A 24,635-nucleotide genomic window follows, 5' to 3' on the forward strand; every position below is an offset into this window, starting at 1 on the left:
ATACCGATGTGAACGTGGCCGAAACGAACGTCTGGTGGTGGAAAATGACCAGGCGCGCTCATAGTGTGTCGACTGACCTTGGCGAGCTGGCACTGTATGCATGCCCGAGCCTAGCAATGGACGCCAGCGTTCATAGGCGGCCACAGATAGCGGGAAGTGACCAGACGTTGTGTGGCACGTACTCCAGGGTGCGATAAGGAGCGTAGTGCGTCAAAAACTTGCTGCCGAAATTGTTGTGGAATGTACGGTCGATGATGACCCTTAGACATGTCGCACATCACTGTAACCTATAGCAGCCAGGCAGTAAGATATCTTCGAAGCGCAGCGAATCGTTGGCAGTCTGGAGTGTTTGAAGTTCACAATCTGTGGGTTGAGCGGTAGCGAGGCGGACGAAATCAATTCCGGAACGATTTACTTGAATTGCATTTATGTGAATCCATGACAAAGCGTCAGTGACGGGATTACCGGCACCACTGATATGCCAAATATCAGTAGTGAATTCGGAGATATATGCAAGCTGGCAAATTTCGCGGGGAGTGTGCGAGGAACTGTTGGAGGTAATAGCATAAATGAGCGCTTTGTGGTCGGTGAGAATAAAGAACTGACGCCCTTCGAGATTGTGACGGTAGTCGCAGACTGCGAGGTAGAGTGTTAGCAATTCGCGACCGAAAGCGCTGTAGCGGGTTTCTTGCGGTGTCAGCTTCCTTGCAAAGAAAGATATAGGCTGCCATGTCTTGCCTACTAGTTGTTGAAACACGGCGCCAACAGCAATGTCAGAGGCGGCAACTATAACGGACATTGGAGCGTATGGTTGCAGGTGTGCCAGTAGAGTAGTGGTATCAAGGACGTTCTTGGCAGAGGTAAAAGCAGATTCAGCAGCATTAGTCCACGATATAGGCGTGCTAGCTCGTGGTGTGCCAGAGAGTAGAATGCGCAGAGGCCATAAAATTGAAGCACAACGAGGACTGAAACGGCGATAGTAATTTATGAGGCCCAGAAATGCCCGTAATTGCTTGGTGAAAGACGGACGTGGGAAATCCTTAATGATTTGGACACGGGATGGGACGGGTTGGGTGCCATGCTCGTCTACTCGATGGCCCAGGAAATCGACAGAAGCAGCGCCAAACTCACTCTTCGAGATGTCTACAACCAGGCCATATTGACGGAAGCGTTCAAACACCTTAGGTAGGTCAGATTCATGTTCCACAGCAGAGCGACTGAATACACTAATGTCGTGTAAATAGGCGAAGCAGCAAGTCCGGCCACGGAGAACTTGATCGACGAACCGCTAAAATGTTTGAGCGGCATTACGGAGGTCAAATGGCATGCGCGCGTATTCATACATGCCGAAAGGGGTCATGATTGCGGTTTTAGGAATGTCGGAAAGCTCGACAGGAATCTGATGGGAGGCTTTTACTAGATCCACCTTGCTAAATATGCAGTGCCCATGAAGCGATGCGGTTAAATAATGGATATGAGGTATAGGGTACCTATCAGGAATCGTCACTTTGTTTAAGGCGCGGTAATCGCCATACGGTCGCCAATCACCCGTCTTCTTGGGCACCGTGTGTAAAGCAGATGACCAAGGGCTAGCGGAAGGACGAATGAAGCCCAACTCGAGCATATGTTCGAATTCTTGCTTTGCAATTTTCAGACGGTCTGGAGCTAAACGACGAGGTCGGGCGTATACTGGTGGTCCTTTAATCGCAATGTGGTGCGTGACGTTGTGCGCTATTGGACGATCTGGCGAGGGTGGTTCGAACAGCTCTGGAAATTCTAGCAGGGTGGTGGACCATGGTTTCGGTACCTGGTTGTGTGCTTGTACAAGACGCGAAGGTGGGGCAGACGTGGTGATATCTTGTACGGACATGTTTGTTGAGGAATCAAGAAGGCTGAAGTTGTTAGGGTCGACGAGAAGGTTAAACTTCCACAGAAAATCGACACCGATGATCGGGCCGCGGATGTCAGCGACGGTGCCATCGAAAAGGGCGTCGCAGACCAAGGTCGGAGTGACATATTTCTGGCCATACGTTTTAATGTTGGAATGACGGCAGTGAGAAAAGACGTGTCAAGGCGATGTCTTCTGGCGGTCTTGAAAAGTAGGGGGAATGACATAAATTCCCGCACCAATGTCTACAAGATGTAGCGAACTTTCGTGACACGCTCGGTGACGTAGAAGAAACGGCTTGATGTATAGCCAGTAGCACTAGCTCTAATCAGTGACTGGCCCGACCGTTTCCCAGAAAGTTCCAAGGTGGATGGCACTGCCATGCGCGAGTGCCATATCTGGCGTGATACCAACAAATAAACGAAGACGGAGGGCGTGACACGCTTTGGTCATGCGAGCGATGCCGCTGCTGATTATCCGCGCGAAGGCATAAGGCACCGAACTGGTTAGTTAGCTCCTCTGCTTGCACAGCAAGGTGCGTGCTTGAACTGTCGGTTTCGTCAAAGCGCGGCTGTAACTGGGGTTGTATCTCAACGGGTGCATTACAACGGTCAACAGTGGATATCACAGGATGGAAAGAATCCATAATCTGGTCTACCATCATCGCTAAGGCCTCGACAGACGTCGTAGTAGGTGAGGCATATAAAATCATGCGTACCTGGTTCGGTAGACGCTGTAAAAAGAGCTCCAGAAGCATTTTTGTGTCCGTTGATGATGGACTGGTTCCCAGGAGTTGTGTCATGCGGCGAAGCAGCTCAGTCGGCTTTCTGTCACCAAGTCCCTCCGATGAGAGGAGCTATTGAATCCATCGCGACTAAGAGCCGGTGGTGTGCCGCACTAACTCCCGCTTAAGGGTATTGTTCTGGTCATCGGCTGGAGGAGCTAGCAAAATGTCATGTACCAAAGCTGCAGTGGATATTCAGTTTAAAAAGTTAGAATTTGCGCACCTCTAATAATGTCGTAAAAGTAAGTCAGCCTGAGTTTTGGTCTGACAGGTTGCGTGACCGGTTATACCTGCCACAATATATATATAAACTGTACAGCCCTCTTGAGGCCCACATATACTAGTATTCAAGGCTAGTCCAGACAGGTCAGGACTCAGCAGCACTATATGCATACAAGTATCCACATGAATCCGGCAGATATCTCAAAACAAATAGAGAAGCAGTGTGCTCACAATGATCATCACTGGATGTTCCAAATCTGCTGCCATCGCCACGAGTAGTGCTGGCTATGCCGACTAACACTCTCGCGGCAAGCGGTACGCACACACAAATACCCAAGAAAGTAGCCGTAAGGATGGCCGCCACGGTATAACTGGCTGACAGATGTGTTGATCATTCCTCATGACCGCGGCATGATCTTCAAAGAAAGGCTAGAGTGTTCGCTTGTTTATGCTCTCTCTTGTTTTATACCAACAACCATCTACGAGTAGGAGAAATCCTTGCCCCTATTTATTGGAGCTACGAGTATCGCAAAAAAAATTCGTGAGCGTTGGTCAGAGGCTATATTTATCTGCACTGGTTCTTCTCTGCAAACACAGTGTAAGGTTAAGACAATTATCACTAACAGTGTACAAAAGACTTCTCCCACTTAAGACAATAGCACTGAACTTGTTGACACTCGGCTACGTTAACAGCATCAGTGTGTTGCAGCAAAATTTAGTTGAAAAAAATGCCTTTAATGTTGATCTCGCAAGGATTTGTTGACATGTAACATTTTCAGTGCATTGTTTTCTGTTTTGTTTTTTGAAAAATGTTTGCGTAGCTTCTAATTGCTGTCAGGTTTTCTGGCACCATCTACAGCTGAAACTGATTCCAACTAGAGTCGAGTAAATTAAGCATTAACAGTGCTGCTGATTATATCGGACTTGCCACATTTCCTATCTGTGTAGTGTTTCAGCAATGACAAATACAGTCTTGTAGAGGCAGACGTTCTCTGTTTCTTGAGGATTCTTTATTCACACCAGAAATTGTACGATAATCACCGATTAACTTTTCAAGGACCAAAAATTGTTGATTAACCTTTAGAAACTTTAACAACACATTGTGATTGTAGAATGGAATGCAGTTAATGCTCAGGGCACTAGTAGGCAGTAGGTGCACTTATATAGGCAAGAAGATATATGTGGTACCGGCCTCCAGATGTCCACCTGCAAACTTGCAGTAAGATGCATTGGTGTTACATATAGTTTATTATCTTAATTACTTGGAAGGCCTATTAGTTACAGCGTCACAAAACACTAATGTATTTTATGACACACTTTGAGAATAATGTTTAAAAGCCCACAGAAGTCTCAGGATTCCTACCGCGTGGATGGGCCTCAAACACTAGCTGGTTTCATTTTCTGCAGTTTCAACATGGGCCTTAAATTTAATGTCGTGTAATTGAGTATACCAGTCATTTGAGACAGATCTAAAATTTTCGTTTGGTCATAATTTTTTCAGTGCATTTAGAAGCTGCTTCATCCAAAAGAAGAATTTTCAGTTGACTGAAACATCTTAGCTCCTCAGTGTAAGGCATTAAAGCCTAGAATTGATGATGATAGTACAGTTCCAATGCTGGAGTAATCAAAGCCTGCCCAAATTGGATACTGCAGTTTCATGTATGTAAACAGTTACCACTACAAGTGGTCACCACTGGCTTGGTAATGTGCCCACACTTTCATGATTCCGAATATTTGTTCATTGACTCTCTCTGTTTCTCTACCGTAGAGTCCAGCAATGGCCAGTCGTGCACTCTTGTACATTGTGTTGTCAACATATATGTTCATATAATTACCCACTATATGCTGTTTTGCACCATATTTTATTCATTTTAAATAATTAAAATAAAAATCGTAGTTTATATGAGTGTAAATTAATGCATGCTTATGGTACGCACAACGATCACATGAATGTTGGCCTATAAGGCTTGACGTCCAAGTATAAAATTGGCGGAGCATCTGTTCTTTGAAGATGATTGGCGACGCTAATGTGATTAGCAATATTTCTTGTTATGGGTGTGTAATTAGTAGTATTTTATTTTATGGACTCTCCAGGTGCTTTTCCGCCGTCTGAGTCGGCGTCGCCGAGATGTGCCATATAAAGTTCAAGTGCGATAACATCGCCGCCGTGCACCGTATGCTGTGGATGCGAGTGTGAGCCAAAAATGATGGCGGCTTGATCTCGCACGCGCAGGGGGGGGGGGGGGGAGGCGCGGAGGAAGCGCGGCGTCTTCTATTGCGCGCAAGGAAGTTGGGGGAGGTGTCGAGGGGGGAGGGGGCGTTCTACTTCGGCGGCGGCGGCATATGGAGCGGCTGAGTGCGGCCGCATGGGCCCTGTCTTGAAAACCATCTGCAGTGGGTACAGAGCGTAAGCGCGCCGATGCCTGGTGGCCTCGTGGGGACAGAGTGCGCAGAGTGATGATAGCTTCGTGTGCGCTGAGTTATCGCCACTTAGTTCACGTTGAAGCTAGAGGGAGCACGAAGGACGATTCGCTCGCTGTTGCTGCCGCTCTTCCTCACGCCAGCGTTTTGACAGCGAGTGTCCGTGTTCATCGAGTGAGATGTGTTCATGTTTGCCCGCGCATGAGTGATACCATGCTTGTTTAGTTAGTAAATGAATGTTAATTTACACGTTTTCATGGACGATAAAACTACTGTCCTTCATTCGTATAGTTGTCTAATAACTTGTTGTCGCACTCGATGTTTCGCCTTTCGGGCGGAACTGCGCATTTTATTTTCATTCTATTTTTCATTGAAGTACAGCACATACCCAGTGACCCAAGTTGGTGTCAAAGATTTTCATTGAAGAGCAGCACATATCCAGTGTCAAACAACCAGGGACTCAAGTAGCTAGGTCCTCCGACGGTTGGTTTAGAACACGGTTCCATCCGCTACGCAGACCGCGGTGCTCTGCCCATTAGACCATGGGTAAACCCAGTGATCCAAGTTCACGTTAAAAAGGCTAGGCACGTACAAACATTCCAACAGGCGTGCCGTAAACTGAGTGAAGTTCCCAAAGAATGATATTCACATTAAAATTATTTTGTTTATTGTCTCTAGGCCATTCTCATGGCACATCAGCTGCTCATCAACTAGCTAGGTACCTTGCTGCAAAACTGCAAAAACAAAAAGTACTAAACAATTCATGTCGTGCATACAATCGGATTGTACAAGGTGCGGAGACAATAGACAACGGATAAAACTATCGATAACAATCTAGAAACTTCCGATACACTCAGGCGTGTCCTGCGCCGAGCGATAACGTTTAACATTTCTTAGCCGGTGAAAAGCGGTCATCGGAGAAGGATAACAAGTACACGTATTAGTATTTTTAAACACTATGATAACACAAAGTAGGAAAAACTTTGCACTGTTGCGCATGCCGCATGAGAGGGAGGTGCCTGCCAGTTTATTCAATACAGTGGAATCACGTTGATAGGATCTTCAAGGGAACCGGAAGATAAAACGTATCATCCGAATATCGTGTTGTCCAAAGCAGGCTCAAAAATTTTTTGAAAATAGGCGCATTTGGTAACAAACCCAATAGCAAAAGTCCGTGTGGAATCCAGTGATCCTGCTCCGCATGACACGTTATGCGGAGCAGCATCACTCGACGCCCCCCGAACGACAGCCAACGCACTTTTCATCAGCAACTTAGAAATAGCTCTTTAGTTGGCACTGAACTTCATTTTTTCGATGTCCGTAAAAAAGTTATGCTGGAAGTTAAAAAAAGAAGCCGCCGTTTTCTCACTAAACTGAGCAGCGGCGCACCGCCAGTCGGTGTGACCGCACTGCCGCAGCGACGTTTTACCGCCAGCGGCGCACCGCGTGCGTTTTTCCTCCAGTGTGGCATGGTGCTTAAAACGTTGCTCTGTGGTAGTTGGAATGTTATTTAGGCTAGCACACTGGAAGCGTAAAGCTATGAGATTCAGAAATACCAGTAAACGCCCATTACTGAAGTCGTGTTATCCAATTTCAGGTGAAAACACGATCGCAATAACCGTTGAAAATACATTACTCCTATTTCCTATACATTTTCCTAGGTTCGCCAGGAAAATTTAAAAACGTATTATCGCAAAAGATGTATCATGCAGAATCGCATCAACTAGATTCCCCTGTGCACCAATGTCACGTGAAGTATGTCATTCTAAGAAAAAAAAACTATTTATCTTTAGGTTGAATGTGCAATACCCTTGCGATAAAGATGGTAGTCGAGGCATTATCTTCTGGAGAGAGCTCTTCATTTAACATTTCTCACTTTTGCATATGATTGCAACACTTTGAGTCAGTTAGGACTATAAGCCTACATATTGTAACTTATTTTAAGGAACCGTATCTATGTAATCCATATGTGCCTCACTAGCCTACTGTATATACAAATAAATACTACTATTACAATATTCAAACAAAACATAGTGGATGTACAAAGTATTTGAATTTGTAGAGACACATTCAGGAATAGCGACTATATTTCAGGGAGAACTCGAAACTATATCAGTAGCAAATAATTTTTACATTTCTTTTGACATTGTTCCCCAGTACTGGTAAATAAAACAATCTTCAGGCTCACTAATTGACTTCATTCTGCTTCGATAACAGCTGTATTCTTGGGGCAGAAAGTGCATGGTGTTGTAAGCCAGTGCCTTCCTAGTGGCAACCGTTGGCAAGCGTTTAGCATTGTGTGGCTGATATTGAGAGGGAGACTATCAAGCAACATCATTACAGTCATGCAGTTGCTTCACTATTGAAACTCCAACTCATATTCAGAGTAACTGTAGTGTATTACCTAATGTATTCATTACCAGCACAGAGGCTGCTACATCGCATCCCCATGTTCAGGGGGGGGGGGGGGGTCACGCACACGCACAAACCAAGGCCTCACAGTTTTTCTGACATAAAATAAATACATATCTGCCATTGAGCTTTGAGATCAAAATTTCTTGACCAAAAGTGAAATCAAAACCAGTAGACAGTTATATATGGTGAAGGAAAGTAAGATGTAGACCTCAAGACTGTTTTATTACTTCCAAGCCTGTATTTGCAGTTAGCATTCTTTTGGCGATTCAACAAGACTTGGCATGCGAAATTTGTACGAGAGCCATTCCATCCAGCACTGGGTCACAAGGTTAAACAATTGCCACATATCCCTCGTTCCATAAGATGCTGCAGGATGAACACCTTGGAAGATTCCTTGATTGAGTGCTGGCTTCTCAAGGAGCCATGGTCAAGCCAAGGTGCACACCCAGTATACCTTCTCCCATCCTGCTTCCAATTTTGGGTTCCTGGACACATCAGAGACTGCACTGCTGCATTATGTCCTGCTTACTTCACCCTTTGCCCGTTAACAGCATGGCAGCATAGCTGACCTCTCTCTCTCTCTCTCTCTCTCTCAGGCAGGCAGCTTGATTGTTCCAGACATCTTGATCAATATAAGCTCAGCATAGTTGTTGAAATGGTACGACTGCTTCTTCAGGAATTCAGCCGAAGCTCCCAGAGTAGATAGCTTTACTGCACCACTCACTCCGTTTTCCACAAGGCACCATAGCGCCTTTTTGATGTTCTCATCCCACAGCCATGGTGCACCATTCTTGTTGGAGGGCATGAACTCAGTCAAGGCCTGCTTGCTATCCTCTGGCCTACTGTTAGGGTTTTGACAAATGGAAATTATTTTGTTACAGTGGGAAAACTTACTAAAGCATTCTGCATTGCTCAGAGAGCGACTTTTCCTGCTAAACCATGATTACTTGGAATAAAGTTTTTTAGTCATGTAATTTCGCAAGGGGCATTGTTTGGTACTGTTTATAGATGCAGTACTTTTGTCCTGTCATTGCGTTAAAACTGAATACATTTCATGGGAACATACTTGATACACTAGCGATATCACCTACCACAACCGTTCGAACTGTGGAGAGAAAATGCCTTTTTTTTGCTTTCCAGTCGCCGCAGATGTCAGGCATATATGGTTTGATCGTGAAGACATGTACAGACATTAATTTGTTTGTAAGGCTACCTTTGTAAACTTCATATAATAATACATGATCACTTATGCTCCAAAAAGCTCATTTACAAGCAATCTGATTAGTTGTTCCGAATCCCCCTTTTGTGCTTTTAATCAAGCATGCTTTGTAATGTGCAGTATCGTAATAAACATTCCACTTTTCTGAATACCAGGTTCTGAAAATTGTTTCACATTAATGAAGAGAACACTGTACATTATACAAAGCTATTCAATATTTCTATGTTCGATTCGTATTCCACTGGGTCTCAAAAACTATGAACAAACCCCTAGTTATTTCACATATATTGTTGCCAATTGTGCAAGACCTGAAACTGTGTGCTGTTTGCAGCCACTTCCCAGTGTGCACCAAGTCTATTCTGACTCAACATTGAAGGTCGTAAACACAGTAGCACCATTCAAAAGCTACTGTGTAGTGACATACACAAGCTCTGGTGCACTTGAAGGAATAGCAAAGCACTCAAGGTTCTGCATATGGCCAGAATAAAAATGATATCAAGGGCTGATTGTCATAAAACACTCAAACTGAAACATTTTACCTCTTAAAAACGAGAGGTGTGACATGCTGGCTAAACTTTTTGCTGAAGGAAAATAAATTTCAAAAGTTTGCCTAGAATAACCTTGCCAGTACAGTAGAAGTTGCTTTAGTAAACATGGCAAATACACATGATTACAGCACCTTTATTCCTTTGTACACTGCACATGTTTTGTGTATTCTTGTGCTAAGATTAGATGATGCACATCCTTACATAGGTGTGCGTTGGCGATTTGTGAATAACTACAGTTACCTGTGTAACTGTACAGTAGCCACAAAAATTTTATTCTTTATGAAACAGTAAAATGTTCCATTTTTTTGCCATACATTCCACATTTTCATAGTGCTATGTGTCAGGCAAACTACTGTGTGACAGCATGCTGGGAACATCCAAATTTCGCCACTGCTGGCAACAAGTGCCGCTACTTGTTCATCCGAAAATTCAACAGCATAAGACCTATAGCAAAGAAACTATAAGAATGAAGGTCTATTTCATGGCATTGGGTGCAACAAAATGGTTTAACTTGTCAGTTAAACAAAAGTTAATTACAAAATGTGTTCACATTTCACTCCATAGTCTGCAAGGTCATCCGCACAGGAACTGTACAGTGTATAGACGAACTGCATGTTTGTGAACAAAGGAGGCATGCTAGGTAAGACATCAGGCGAAAAGAGTAAGCATATGAGCCCAGACGGGAAAGAAGGGACAACACGAGACATAAACAGTGAATTGAGTGAATGAGCACCCTACACAAAACGAAAATTTTGTTGAACGTGCTTGGCCTGCTACACTGTGAACGGGACGGTACGCAATCTTTACAACGAGTAACAAAACTTAAGAGTGCAGCAAAAGACGACAAACAAAGTAACGACGCTCTAAGTTTCATTACTGTAATATACCAACTAGCCCACCTATCCATCGTGTCGCTCTACAATGAAATGACCTGTATAACGAAGGATTTTGGAGGTCCCAAGCATTTCGTTAAGGCATATAACTGTACTGCAGTGGCACGATTATTCAAGGAAGTTCGATGTACTAATGCTGAAATTACATGTACAGCCCAGAAATACAATGGATGGATAGAAGGGCACACACACTGCTGTGTGCTAAAACAAACATATTTTATATGATACAAATGTTGACTGCATGAGAGGGGAGGGATGACACGCTGTAGCACATGCGCAGCCTAGCGATAGGTGCTGCTGACGAGGAGCTTTCTTCGCTACCTTGTGGCTCCTGGAGCCTTCATTCCAGGATTTGGTTAGATACTTAAGGTCACAAGTGGTCAGGGAAGTATGCATTACTATTGTTTATTTATCAAAATAGTTAAATCAAAAACTCGGCCACTTCTCAGAAGCAGTATATGCGCCATTGTCACAGTACGGTTCACTATAGAGCTCACTCATGTGAGTCGGCTGACAGTTGTTGCGAACTTAAGCCAGACATTCGTGTGCTCCAAGTTCCTTGACAAGCTGTTGCACACACGACCTACATGCACCCTGGAAAGGCAAATTGCTATCCTACAGGAGGCCATCAGGAAGCGAATCGGCAATGGAGACCCGGAAGACCATGCCTTTTCACAAAAGGCCTTCCGAGGCTTTGCAGATCACTTCAAGGAGCAAGCAGATGTGCTCAAGTCGCTGGACAGTAGCAAGCAGCGCATGTTGCCGGGTGAGCTGTGCATGAGCAAGCCATCATCAACAACTTTCTCAGCAAATCACAAGGCTGGCTCCTGAAGCACTTGGTGTCTAGCCACGGATCCATGCTGAACTTCGGGGTAGTGGAAGGTCAACTCGTACGAAGCTCTGGTGTGCATTTCTAGTGGCGTCGCGAAGCGCTCGCAGCGCCGACGCCGGCCCTGGTCGTCCACAAGCTCGCCTATGGAGCGCCACTGAGCAAGCATCATATTGGCGTATTTGAGCACAGGGTGGCTTGCAGCAGCTGGTCCACGTGCGAGGCGACGACGCTTTGTAAACGAGGTTGTGGCAGTGCATCACGAAGTGAGCACACGCTGGCAAAATAGCTCTTACAGGCCGTCGTCGAGGACAGCTTCCTGGTCTTGGGCGCAGCGCTGGAATAAGGGGGGGGGGGGCTAAGGGGGCTGCAGCCCAGGGCCTCACCTCGGACAGTAGGAGAAGGGGGCCCATTTATTCTAACCTGTTTAGTATATGGAACCATGGGCAACGGAACTTCGACCGACATGTATGAAGCGAGAAAACCAGAACGAGCAGACGGGGCCCTCCGCCTAATGTAACAGCATGCGTTTAACCTGATCATTTGGGGAGAGCTTGACGTGCTGCAAAAACAGGAATCTCCCGCCGCCCCGCCGGGGCCCTCTTTCTTAGGAAGCGAAGTGCGTTTGCTTCGAAGAGTTTTCGTGGTTTCCTCTCAGTCCGTCTGTCCAGTGCATTCTGGAGAGGAGGGGCAAGGGGGAAACAACTAAAACATGTAATGTGGGATGAAGACCTAAATCTCCCTTGCACCTCTTCACCACCACACCACCCTCCACCTCTCAAATAGTTCCGCCGCTGTCCTTCTCATAGAAAGGATGTGCTGCAGTACCCAACAGTGCCTCCCATTCGACTTTTCTTTACCGTGATGATAATTTGGGCCGGGGAGGATGAGTCCGATAGCAGATGATGATGAGTCGAATGGCAGAGTCTAGGCAGGAAAGCAAAGAAGACGTCACACGTGCTTTTGTCCCGTGGGGCATGGAATGTTCACTGCTCGGGCTAGGGTTGTGGAAGAGTGAAGGGAGAAGTTGGAGGGCTGGACACCAAGGCCTGTCTCCAGGGCCCATTCCTGCCTAGTGGCTGCGCACCCTCGCGCGCGCTCGACGGAACAAGTAGGTCCGACTGGCTGCCGAACTTTCCAGAAAGAAGTAGAAAAAGATGACTCAGAGGCGACGGAGGGCGCATAACTTCCCCCGCGCTAGGAGTCGCCCTCTCCCCTTCGTTCTCGCCCTCGGCGTCGACGGGGCGAAAGAAAAATCGAGAACCTCCCAGAACAGACATTTGCTCCTAGCCAATAGGAAGACGAGACCGGAACGGGAGAAGGAGTGAGGTTGTACGAAGAAGGGGGAACTCTATGTGTACGTGAACGCCTGCTTTGGCGCTAGTAACAGACAGACGCGGCGCGCGTCTATAAAAGGGAGTTGATCGCGGGCTGCGATTCAGCCTCGAGCCGCCGGTTAAGCTTGCATAAGCCCGCCCGCTGAGGAGCTCCCGGGGGACGCACCACTCTCGGCCAGCCACGGACCATCCAGGCAGCGTGCGCCAGTCATCGGGACGGCCACCATTGGACACCTGCGGTCGCGTCGGACTGACGAAGTGCCCGGTGAACAATTAGCATCCATTCATGCGAAAATGCTCGGTCGGAAGCATCAAAGTGGTGCTTCTAAACGAAAGGCGAAGTTAGAAAGAGAAGAGCGTGAAAAGAGGCTACCAAAGATGACAAACTACCTACTGAATGCAGCTTCCGCGGAGCAGTATGATCGCTCTACCCAGAGTCCGTGTCGAACTCCAAATAGTACCGACTGTGCTTCTGTGGAGGACTTGCCAACTCCATCACCACGGTTTCCTGGCAAGAAGCAAGTTTGACTCATCTTGGTTGTCTGGATCCCGTGAAAACGGTGCCAACCTCGGTCGTCCATATTTCTGAGCAACCGACGCTAACCGAGCCCTGTCCTGTTCCTGAGTCAGCAACGTCTATGCTACTCGGCCGGGCCCCTGCCACAGCGCTCCAGGTGTCCGGTCCGCCACGCCCGATTTCTACCACTGCTGATCAACAGGTGCCAAACCTCCCCGATGAGCCTCCTTCTACTGACGAGTGCCAGGGAACAACACTCCAAGAAGCGACTCACTTGTTTCCTGTTAGTTTGACTTCAAATAATCATGTTCCCACCCACAAAGTGTGCCTCGAGAGGACGAATGAGGCGGCTTCTCGTTGCGGCAACAGAGAAGTACAGACACCCCCTCAGCAAGAGGTACGTTTCGAGATTCTCCGAAGTTATCCTGCTAAGTGGCCGGACGTTATTACTGACAGCTTTCGGAGTGTATGCCTTGAAAAAGGGCCATTGTATTTTGGGCAGAAAGCTTTCCGTCTTCCGAAAGGCAATACAAAACTCAGAAACGCTATATGTCACCTCATCTTTTCGTGCGAAAGGCTGTAAATGGGGAGGCGTACGAGCGACACTGGTTAATGTACTCAGACTCCAAAGGTCCCGTTCACTGTTTCATGTGCAAACAATTTTCGATTTCAAGCAACCCCAGTGATTTCACCACGCACGGCTTTTCTGATTGGAAAAGAGCAGAAGAAAAGGTTTGCGCACACGAAAATAGCGTCGAGCACCGGAACTACGTGGCAGCATGGCTGGCCCGCTCTAACTCGAGCAGCACAATTGACAAGGAGCTGGTTAAGCATCTTGTCACTGAGACCGCTACTGGACAGAGGTGTTGAAGCGCGTAGTCGTTGTAGTTAAGCTTCTAGCTGAGCGCACCCTAGCGTTTAGGGGCAGTGAGGAGATTTTTGGTTCACCGAGAAATGGCAATTATATATGAGTGCTTGAGGCCATTGCCAAGTTTGATCCCTTTATAGAGGAGCACATCAAACGCTACGGGAACAAAGGAAAAGGTCACCCATCGTATCTGTCAAAAGCCATTTGTGATGAATTTATCGAGCATATGGCAAAGGCTGTCAAGGAACGTCTCGTTGACGAAGTGAAACGCGCAAAATACTTCTCTTTAATTGTTGATTCGACTCCAGGCCTTACTCACGTTGATCAGCTGTCAGTTGTTTCATGATACTATTTAAATGGGAAAGTGTACGAACGCTTTCTTGGATCTGTTCCAATTGAATCGCATACCGGCTTGTATCTTTTCGATACCGTGATGTCCCTCTTGACGACCAATGACATCTCAATTGATGATTGTAGGGAACAAGCTTATGATAATGCGAGTAGTATGTCAGGAAAATACAAAGGACTGCAAGCTCAAATCAAACACCTGAACGAATTGGCAGTCTACGTCCCGTGTGCTGATCATTCACTGAACTTAGTTGGCGCGTGTACCGTTGACAGTTGCCGTGAGGCAGTCAAATTTTTCACTTTAATTCAGAGACTATAGGTGTTATTCTTTTACGGCCTCACCTAAGCGATGGAGGCATCTTTTGGACAGCATGGGCGGAACTGGCCAGCAGTTTGTTTTGAAAAGTATCTCTGAGACGAGGGGGTCAAGTCACGCTGAATCACGTAAGGCCATTCTGAAAAATTTTAATGCATTCTTGCGTTGCCTTGAAGCTATATCAAAGAACGAGGAAGAAAACGGTGACACAATGAACGAAGCGCACTCTCTCTTCAAGAAAATGGCAAAACAAGAGACTGCATTCGTGGCGATATTCTGGAGTGAAATCTTGGAGCGCTTTGACAAAACGAGCGTAGCACTTCAGAAACCAGGCCTAGAAATTTTAACTGCTGTAGACCTGCCGAGCTCTCTAGAAGGCTTTGTTAATTCTTTGCGCCTTCTCTTTGATACCTTCGAAGAGAGAGCGCGCAGGCTAAGTACCAATCAATGTTATCAGGATGAGGGCAAACGCATCGTTTTGAGTAAGCACCCGGACGGAAAAAGCGATAGTGCGCTACAAAGTAGAAAAAAGTTTATCGTAGAGAACTACAATGTTGTACTTGGCAGTCTAGGCTCTGCTTTGCGAGTGCAAAAGGCTGCCTACACTAAACTCTGCGAAAGGTTCGGATTCTTAAAATTGCTGACAGAAGTTGGGAGCGAGGCCTCTCTGGCACCGCAGGCTGATAAGTTAGTGAAAACCTACAAAAATGATTTGGAGCCAGCATTTTCCGCTGAAACCGTTCAGTTTGCGAACTTTCTGCACAACTCTGTGTGCCAGGACTCGAGTCCCCTGGGAATAATGAAGTTGCTGCACTAAAGAAAGCTTATTGATGTGTTTCCGAACCTTTCTATTACTTTGTGAATGTACTTAAGCATACCCGTGGCAAACTGTGAGACCGAACGATGGTTTTCCAAGTTGTCGCTGATGAAAAATCGTCTTCGTTCGAGCCTCCTTGACGACAAGGTGAACTCGCTTGCTATCATGTCCATTGAAAGTTACCTCCTCCGCGATCTATCCTTCGAACAGACTATATCTGATTTCGCCAAAGCGAAGGCGCGAAAGATGCCATTTTAAAAGAGGACTGTTTGCGCTATACATGAATAGTTCCAATAAGTTCGTTGTGTCGCCTCCCAGCCTCCACATTGCCAATGAAACGCTGAGCAGTGTAATTCAAGATAGGCAAATCTTCATTGTTCGTCTCTTGTTTGTTCTTGTGATATTTAGCGTGCTTATAAAGAACTGTATTTTTGTTGTTTTTGATAGTGCCACGTTTATTTGGTGTCGTCCTTGCTTATCTTAACTTTAACGAAAATATTCTCAAATAATGTTTTGTAATTACAGTTGGCAATTTTCATCTGTATTCTAGTGCATTTTTATGGTGTTTGTATTGCCTTAAGTATTGTATATATCTATTGCATATTTATAGAGTAACGTGTATAACGATTACTGCAGTATGATGCTTGGATTTTAATAAAGAATGTTTTGGATACAACCATGCGTCTCCTCACGGGATTAAACTTAGTGATACAAACAAAGCTATAGCTTCAGAAGGATCGACATCTGAGCTGTGTTGTCTTTTCTACGTTCTTGTTCGTCTTGAGTGCACTAAATGTTTCCTTAAAGCCCAGCTTTTGCTGAAAACAGAATGCAGAATAATTACAAAGTGAACATATGTGTTGGTGTTTACAACAGTACGCGTTTCAAGCAAGTTTTGTTGTTTTCCTTATAATAATAACAATAATAATAATCCCGTTGATCTCACTTCGTTCTCTTTAATTTGGTGGAATTAAAATGAAACGGCATATTTCCAGTAGTGTAGCAGGCGACAGAGGAGGGGGCGGGGGAGGTGCAGTATTGGCGGCGAGCTCCACCACTGGAAAAGCTGGCGCCACCGTCGGTGTGACGTGGCATGAGGGATCACGTGGACACAGCGGCGCGTCGGCTGCTTCAGAAGCACCGAAGCGAGCTGTAAACGAAAGTTTAAAGTCCCACCTGCGCCGCAGTTCTGATTAAGGGGTGAAGCTTCACCGCCTTGGGTGTCAACTTGACAACATCTGAAACTACTATAATAGGTAGTGGCTGCTTTTGGAGGCGTGCAGCATGGTAGGCTACTGCTCAGTGCCGCAGTGCCGCACGTACGCAACGGAGCGCGGTGTCAGCCTTATTCACACGTAGCCGCAGGGCAAGGAGCTGCGTGAAGCTTGGCTGGAGAAACTTAGAACCGACAGACAGCCATCGGCAACAACTCGGGTATGCAGCAAGCACAGACACAAGGAAGATTTCTGCTACGGCGCCGGAACTGCGCGATGTTCGGTGAGTAGCAGAAAACGCGCACTGAGTCGCTCGTCCGCTGTCCGGCTAATGTCAGGACGGTTTGGTCTATGAACTAGTTGATGCTAGATACTGGCAAGTTCACTGGAACGGAAAGGGAGCGGTAAGGCGCACATTAAAGAAAGGCATCGCATATATGGTCATGTTTGCGTTAAGAATTAATGCCCTAGATTACAAAAAATAAGCAGAGGGAAATCGCACGCTGAGAACACCGATAAACATACAGTACGACGCAACTTGAAAAATAATATTGAAATGTCCAAGAATTTAGAAGACAAAAAAAGATTGAATCTTCGCAATGGCACATCACAGTCGCCGTAGGCGTCGAAGTCTCTATAACGAAATTATTTTTGAACAGTTCTGATAGCGTCCACGCAACAATGGTTGCAAATGTACTGTCAAATGCTCTTATGCTGCGATCTAAAGCTCACAGCACGGTGCGAAAACGCGCTCACAGCAAAAGCAAAACATTGTGCGCGGACACGCATGCAGACGCGCAGTCGGTCGCTGCGAACCCGTGCGATCGCTGCATTGAGGCTTCATTCTGTTATGCCCCATTTGGTTTTACAGACAGCCTACTATAAGAACATATTTCACATAGTTTACTTTCGGCGTTTGCCTACCTTTCACAAAAGAAACCGGTTCGGGAGACTCCACCGCGGTGACCGCGCGTAATGGCGTTCGCAGTACGTATTTGGTAAAGAGATAGCGTCTGTAAACGATTCTGTGCTTTCAGTTTGCCCAAGATTATTATATCGACAGTCAAAAACTTCCCTCGTTTTGAGAATACGTACATAAATATCCAGGAGGGCTGCCGCGTGGTGTTCTTATTGAACGCCGTAAGCGAAACCTATGAGGAGCGCGCCGTGTGATCCCTCATACTAAGCAAGGGAGGCGCTTCCGACAGATGGCGACTCCGTAACTCCTCGCCTCCAATAGGGAAAAGGGGCCTGCATGCGCATTAGCCCAGGGTCCCCATTTTTCTTAATCCGGCCCTGTCCTCCAGTACTTTTGGTTCTAACGTGCATGTCCGCGCTGATCCATATGTTACAAATTAAAGTACTGAAAATGTACCCAATGCTTTCCCCCAGGCAGCTGTTTTTATTCATTATGATGCCAGGAAACCGAGCTTGATACCACCATCGCTCAGAAATCTAATCGTGAGCGCGCACAATGTTCTCGCACACCTTGTGGGATGTACCGTAGCGCTGATCTTTACTGTTTAAAACAAATATTTTATTAGCCATGTCCCGGTATACACGCCTTCCTCATTCACGCTAAAGCTAAACTTCTGTAACACTGCAACAAATACAGGCCTTACGGAAGAGAGAACGAAAAATGCCAAATATTCTATAATTTCGCGTATGAATTATCCTGCTGTGCGGGATAACAAAATCGTGAAACAAAATCACGAGGTATGTTACGTTGGTCGTTTCCCACATTCATATATACCCCAATCTTGCACACTGCACTGGTTCAACGTACTTAGCGCTTCGATCGCGCACGAGAAGTTGAATGAAATGTAAATAAATATTAATCGAGATTGAAACTGTCCGCTTGTCAGGCCCTTCATGCATGCCTCCCCCTTGCCAAATTCTCCGAGAAGCGACGAACAGTTTCGGTTTCAGTTCTTATATCTTTCACTATATAGCAAATTCTAAATATACAGATAGCACAACAAAAAACAAAAGCTTTATTAATAACATTTGCAACACCTAATTGCGTGTCTTTATGTTTGGTTTTATTATATTTTCAACGTGTACTGCAATGCGGTCATGATTCCTACCGCATATGTCTGTTTCAATGGTTCCGCATCATCTTCCGCCGTGGTCGCTTGGTTTCGCGCGCTCTCTCAAAGAGTGTTCAATGGAGTGTTTTCAGAGTTGGGCGAGCGTAGCCGGTCTGCGTTTCGATCGAAGGTAATTGTTGTCGTTTGTCAACTATTTTTTATCAATCTGGCCTGCTGGCATACATGTGATGACCCTTTTTTAAAGCGAGCCTTTCTTTGCCTCTTCCTTCGACTTTCCCACTGCTGCTGCTGCTGCTGCTGCTGTTGCTGTGGCTGCTGCGCCTGTCAAGCACACCGCGTCTGTGGGGGGAGGGGTGGTTCAGAGCGTGTGTATACGTGGCAGGGGCGAGTTAGAGAGGGAAAGGCGACGCTAGAAACTCATTTTCACCCTATACTACTATACTACTACTATATTACTACTATACGACGGCGGTTGCGGGGAAACTAGATAAGCTTCAGTTCAAGGTACGGAACAGTACGTTGCTGCTTTTTCTGAAAAATAAACACAATGCAAATATGTCAAGTGGACAAACTACGTAGGGCGTGGAGAAGCAGAGCCGCGTTAATTAAAGCGCACCGCAGCGTCCAGGCGACACTACGGAACCGGTCGACCGTCAAATCAACACTTCCGTGCAAGCCGCGGGATTTGATTCCGATCACGGCAGCCGTCTTTCGACGGGGGCGAAACAGAAAACGCGCGTGCACTTAGATTTTGGGACACGTTAAAGAGCATCACGGTGTTAAAATTAATCCGGATTCCGCCATTACGGCGTGCCTTATAATCCGATTGTTGTTTTGGCAGTATGTACAGCCCCATAATCTAATTCAAGTTTAATACTGCTTCCACAATGCGATGTGGCATGTGAAGCAACGACTATGTTCAATCCTCTCAGAGGTTATAAAATATGGCGCACAACAACGCCTCAAGCAAACACCTCTCCCTGCGTGTTCTGTGTACTAGGCAGACAAACAGCACTGGTGCCCGCAGGGTAACATTTAACATCAACTGACCACTCTTGTGTTAGACGAAACGTTGAAGAAATTAAGCTTAACTGTAAACATCACCGCTAGTTATCGTCAATCAAAGCATCCAGCACGGAAAGCATCGCTTACATCGATTCCCACAGTGCGTGGGATCAGCATATTTTTTTTAATACTCTTTAGGGCTTGCGCTTGGCGGGAAGTGCGCAACATGGAAAACGAATGTGAAAATAAGTTATCCTTGCATTTTTAATTCCTCCGCATTCGTGGTGTCAGTCCAGTGGTACACTCTCAACGTCACAACATAGCACAAGTCAATTTACTGGCTGTTGAGAATCTGAACGATGAGTACACAGGCAAGAAGTATGGGAGAAGCATTCACATGTTTTCTGTTGAATGCTCTACTGTAAATAGTAAGCAGCAAGTTTTGGGTGAGCTCCATCGCTTAAGCTCGCGTAAGTTAACAATGTGTTCTGTAGCGTCGCACCCGAAGCCGGCCGACATAGGGGCCTAGCGTCTGGAAGAACGACACAGTGAGGTTGGCGGAAACGCTTCTTCCAGGTGGGAGGGCTAACGTGACATTTATTCGATTTATATATAGCATTTCAAGGACAAATTGCATCATCCCACTGGCTGTTACACATGTGGCGTTGTCACACCTGATAGGCGGTACACAGGTGGTGTGATCACACCTGATTTACCTAGTGATTTCATACAAACGCACAGACATGGAAGTCGCGGCTCCATCATGTGGACATTGCAAATAACAATGGCAGCAAGTGCTACTTATGACACGAGAGGACAGCACAACACATCATCTCCCTCAGGGAGAATTATGACTTCTTTACACAAACTTGGATGTGTGTAGTTCAGATATCAATAGACCCAAATAACTATACACTGGAAGATGTACACTTTCTTCATATGATCTACAGCATGTAAGAATGAGTTACTTCTGTAGGAATAAAAAAGAGGATGATGCGGTTCAGATGTATGCATTAGGTATACACAGTATACTTCCTATTATTAAGCGACAATTCTCAAGACTTGTCAACACGTACTAACACAATTATGTGCTGTAGAGACTTATGCATAAAGATTACCATTGATTATGCATGTACTAAAGCTGTGCTTATGTGCGTACAGTCATCATCAGTTCAATGCTCAGAGCTGCGCTTTGTAAGCGGCTCTTTAGCATATGATATTACTAATGCTGCAGGTGAGCTGAAAGATTCGTTTACTTAATGTTTGTGTAACTATTCGGTTTTCACCAGTGAGGCATGTCAGACAGTGCGGAGCTTGTGTCTTTCACCCAGAACTTCACATTACGCAGAATGAAAGACCCATGTACATAGAAGAATGATACAAAAAATGGAACACAATAAATATTTAATGATAAAAACTGTAAATGTAAGAAAATGTTCTGTACCCTCGTCAGCATGTTAAGAATACAATAGGTAAAGAAGAAAATGTAATGAATAAACTGTAACTCGCAGCAATATTCACACTGCGTACATCACACATGTCCACTGCGGCTACACTAAGTACTAGGCCTAAAAGCAGTAGAGCCCCAGGAGATGACAAAGGGCGTATGAGTCTATGTCACAGTCCTGAAGCCAGGCCGGAGGTTTTCGCATTCCTTGCAGCCAAATTGCTTCCGGATCGACAGTAGAGCTTGGAGAGTTGCGACTATAAGTAGTAGCCGACTTTGAAGTTCCGCTCCCACCATTTCCCTCTCTTATGTTGAAAACACTCTACGTCACCCTGTGCTGAGGAGGGTTGATCCTGGGTAACATCAAACTCTCCCTCTGGATTGCGGAATGCTTTTGCCTGCGTGAAATCTGTCTGAACAGAATGCTTAACCAACAGCTGACCTATAGCTGAAGTAATGAAATGATTAAGTCTGAGTAAGAGTGTAAGTAATCTCTGTCTGATAACAGCTCATAGCTGTCTGTTGCAGGATGAGATCTTGAATTGGGAATGCATGTCAGCTTTGGTGTGTTCCCTTTACTTCCATCGCTTAGCAGAACTGTAGGAGGACTAACGTTTTCCTTAACTGTGAGTGGCTGACTGCATTTGAACAACCATCTCTTAGGAAGTTCTACATTCACTGTATCGCCTACTTTCATCAGAGTTGATTTGGCCCTTCTACGCTCATCCCCATACAGCTTACCTTATTCCTGCTTTTGGTTCATCTTTTGTCTTACTTTTCTAGGAACCTTCTTGCGGACCACCATGAGTGGCTTGATGACATCATTCTCTAGTCTGTGTGGCTCGTTGGCGACCTGCTGCAGAAGAGCCAGGGGTAGCTGCTGCATCTTGGCGGGCACTGGCACGATACCCTGCCGCCGCTTGATCCGGTGGACATAGCGCTTAATGAGCCCCAGCTCACCACCAAAGAGATGTTCATACCCCAAAAGTACGCCTGCAGGAAGTTGTGAAGATAAATGTGTCACCCATTGACACAATTAAGTGGTTCCCCCTATCTGAAGCCGAAGTTGCTGGATATTGTTGAGACCCACAAGTGAAGTCCCATGTGGGGTCACATACAATGTGATGTTGCTTTGTTTTCCTTGGCGTCGAAAATCCGTTAGAAAACAGCCAAATACCTTGATGCGCCCTTTGGAGAAGCTCTGAAGTTGCACCAAAGTTTTCACAAGTTGATACTTCTGGTGGAAAGATTTCTTGAAGCCCTCTTTTGTCATGAAAGGCACGGTAGCTCGAGTATCCAATAGAAGCTGCATATGTATGTTGGGACCAGTGGCCACTGAAATGCATAAGTCCTTTGTGCTTGGAAGTGAAGTATTCGCAGCGAGAATCGATGCCATTGAGACAGTTTCTGCTTACACTGGAGTACCATTCTGAACTGACAATGTGCCTTGTTCTTCCGACAAACGGTAGCCAGGTGTTTCTTGATGCTGCAGAAGTTGCAAGTTTTGTTGCTGGCCAGACAATTTCTTGAAGATGCTAAGTGTCCAAAGCCGCCACACTGGTAACATGGACCTGTTTGATCCATAGAACTTAAATCCCTGGTTCGAATGCCGTCCTGCTGATGCATAGGTCAGGTGCGTGAGCATGCACGGCCATCTTGGTAATGCCATCCCATCCTGCCAGGTGGGAGACCATGGCCATCTTGACCCGGACGCTGCTCCGCTGAACCGCCATCTGGCACTACCCCGACGTGCTGGACGTTCTCAGTATCATCGCATGCTTCGTGCTAAACGCTCTCGGTGTCGCCGAACGCTTCGTTAGCTTTCTGCATCGCTTCCGAATCTCAACCGATTTCTTCGACTTTATCCAAGGTCCGATGTTCACCTTAAGACAGTAGGTTGCTACGGACATATGGGTTGGCGAATCCATGAATTATTTCATCTTGGATTCGGTCCTCTTACACAACACCGAATTGGCAAGCGACTGATTTCTCCTTGAGGGCTGTGACGTATTCCATGAAACTAGTCTGGCAGCTGCTTTCGGCTTGTGAACAGATGGCTCTCCGACCAAACACTTGTAGTTTCTGAGAAAAGCCAATCCAAGAGTTTCAATAGCTCCTCGTACTTACTTGTCGTAGCTGTTGCCTCTGTAGTCAACGTACTGGGTGCCTGAGCTGCATTTCGTCCCCCTGTTGCACTTGTATTTGCTGCTTGTGCTTCAGCCTGCTCTTCTGCTGCGAAGTATTTCCGCTGGCCTTCCCAGCCCAAGACGCTGATGAGCGCTACTGCTCGACACTCGTCCTCTCATCCGGTCCCGCTGCCCGCCTTCAGCTGTACCTGGAAATCTTTTTTCCATCAGTACTACAGAATAGGAGGCGTACCAGGTAAGTCGAGAAATTGAGGAAGGTTTGTGAAGAGAGACGTCATGCTTGAGCGTTGCAAACAGAAGTGGGGCTAGGGAAGCTGAAGGAAGAAGGCAATATGACGTCACCAAAGATGGCCGTAGACGAAGAAAGAATGCCTAGGCCGACACCAGCTGAAGCATTCGGAGAGACTACGAAGTCATGCGCAGAAGTACTAATGAAGTGACATAACTAAGTAACGTTGTCACTTACGACTTTTGAGCGATGGCAGGTTCTTCTAAATCCTTGTCACCATTCTGTAGCATTGCACCCGAAGCTGGCCGACAAAAGGGCCTAGCGTCTGGAAGGATGACGCAGTGAGGTTGGCGGAGACACTTCTTACGGGTGATACGGTCTAGCCCCAATGTGGCGTTTATTCAACTTATATAGCATTTCAAGGACAGGTTGCACCATGCCATTGGCTGTTACACAAGTGGTGTTATCACACTTGATTGGCAGTACACAGATGGAATGATTGCACCTGATTGGCCTAATGAATTCACACAAATGCACAGACATGGAGGTCACAGCTCCATCATGCAGACATTGCAGATAACAATGGTAGCAAGGGCTACATATGACACCAGAGGACAGCACAACACGACACCTTCCTTTCACTTGTGCTCTGTATCAGTATAAATTGAAACACAAGCAGCCAAGCACATTGTATCTGCACAACTGCTTCACCCAGCTCTGGCTTGCCCTATGCCCCTATGCCAGAGCCCTATTCCAGAGCCAAGCAGCACGTAAGAAAAGCTTTCCTAAGTTGCTGCCGGTGCGCTGTATTTCCTCCACATCACCACGATGGAGTGACACTGCCAGCCCTGAGTCGTCGTTGTTTCCTGTCAAGCATGTGGCTCCTACCCACTATGGGGGATGTAGATGTAGATGTAGAGCCTCTTAGTGACACATAGTATCTCTGTTTAAAAGAACTGTGGCAATAGCTATATAACTATATAGTGGCCTGGATAGAAGAGTTCCTTTCCAATAGACAGTTGTTTTGTTTCAAGGATGGGGTTACATCGGGTACATATAAACAGACGAAAGGCGCACCGCAGGGATCAGTTCTTTCTCCGTTTCTGCTTAATATCTAATA

The 24,635-nt window shown here is 46.1% G+C and overlaps 1 protein-coding gene across 3 annotated transcripts in view; it reads left to right on the forward strand.

Moving 5' to 3' along the window:
• The window catches only part of LOC142575934 (uncharacterized), a 238,440-nt gene that overhangs the window by 197,822 nt on the left and 15,983 nt on the right, over positions 1 to 24,635 (forward strand). The window contains exon 1 of one of the 3 annotated variants that reach the window (XR_012826744.1): positions 18,758 to 18,856. The exons of the other annotated variants lie outside the window; for them this stretch is intronic. The gene's annotated coding sequence lies outside the window, so the exon portion shown is untranslated. Of the gene's footprint in view, positions 1 to 18,757; positions 18,857 to 24,635 lie in introns of those variants that run through there. 3 annotated transcript variants of the gene reach the window in all.

This window comes from Dermacentor variabilis, chromosome 1, assembly GCF_050947875.1.
Source record: "Dermacentor variabilis isolate Ectoservices chromosome 1, ASM5094787v1, whole genome shotgun sequence".
NCBI classification, from domain to species: Eukaryota; Metazoa; Arthropoda; class Arachnida; order Ixodida; family Ixodidae; genus Dermacentor; species Dermacentor variabilis.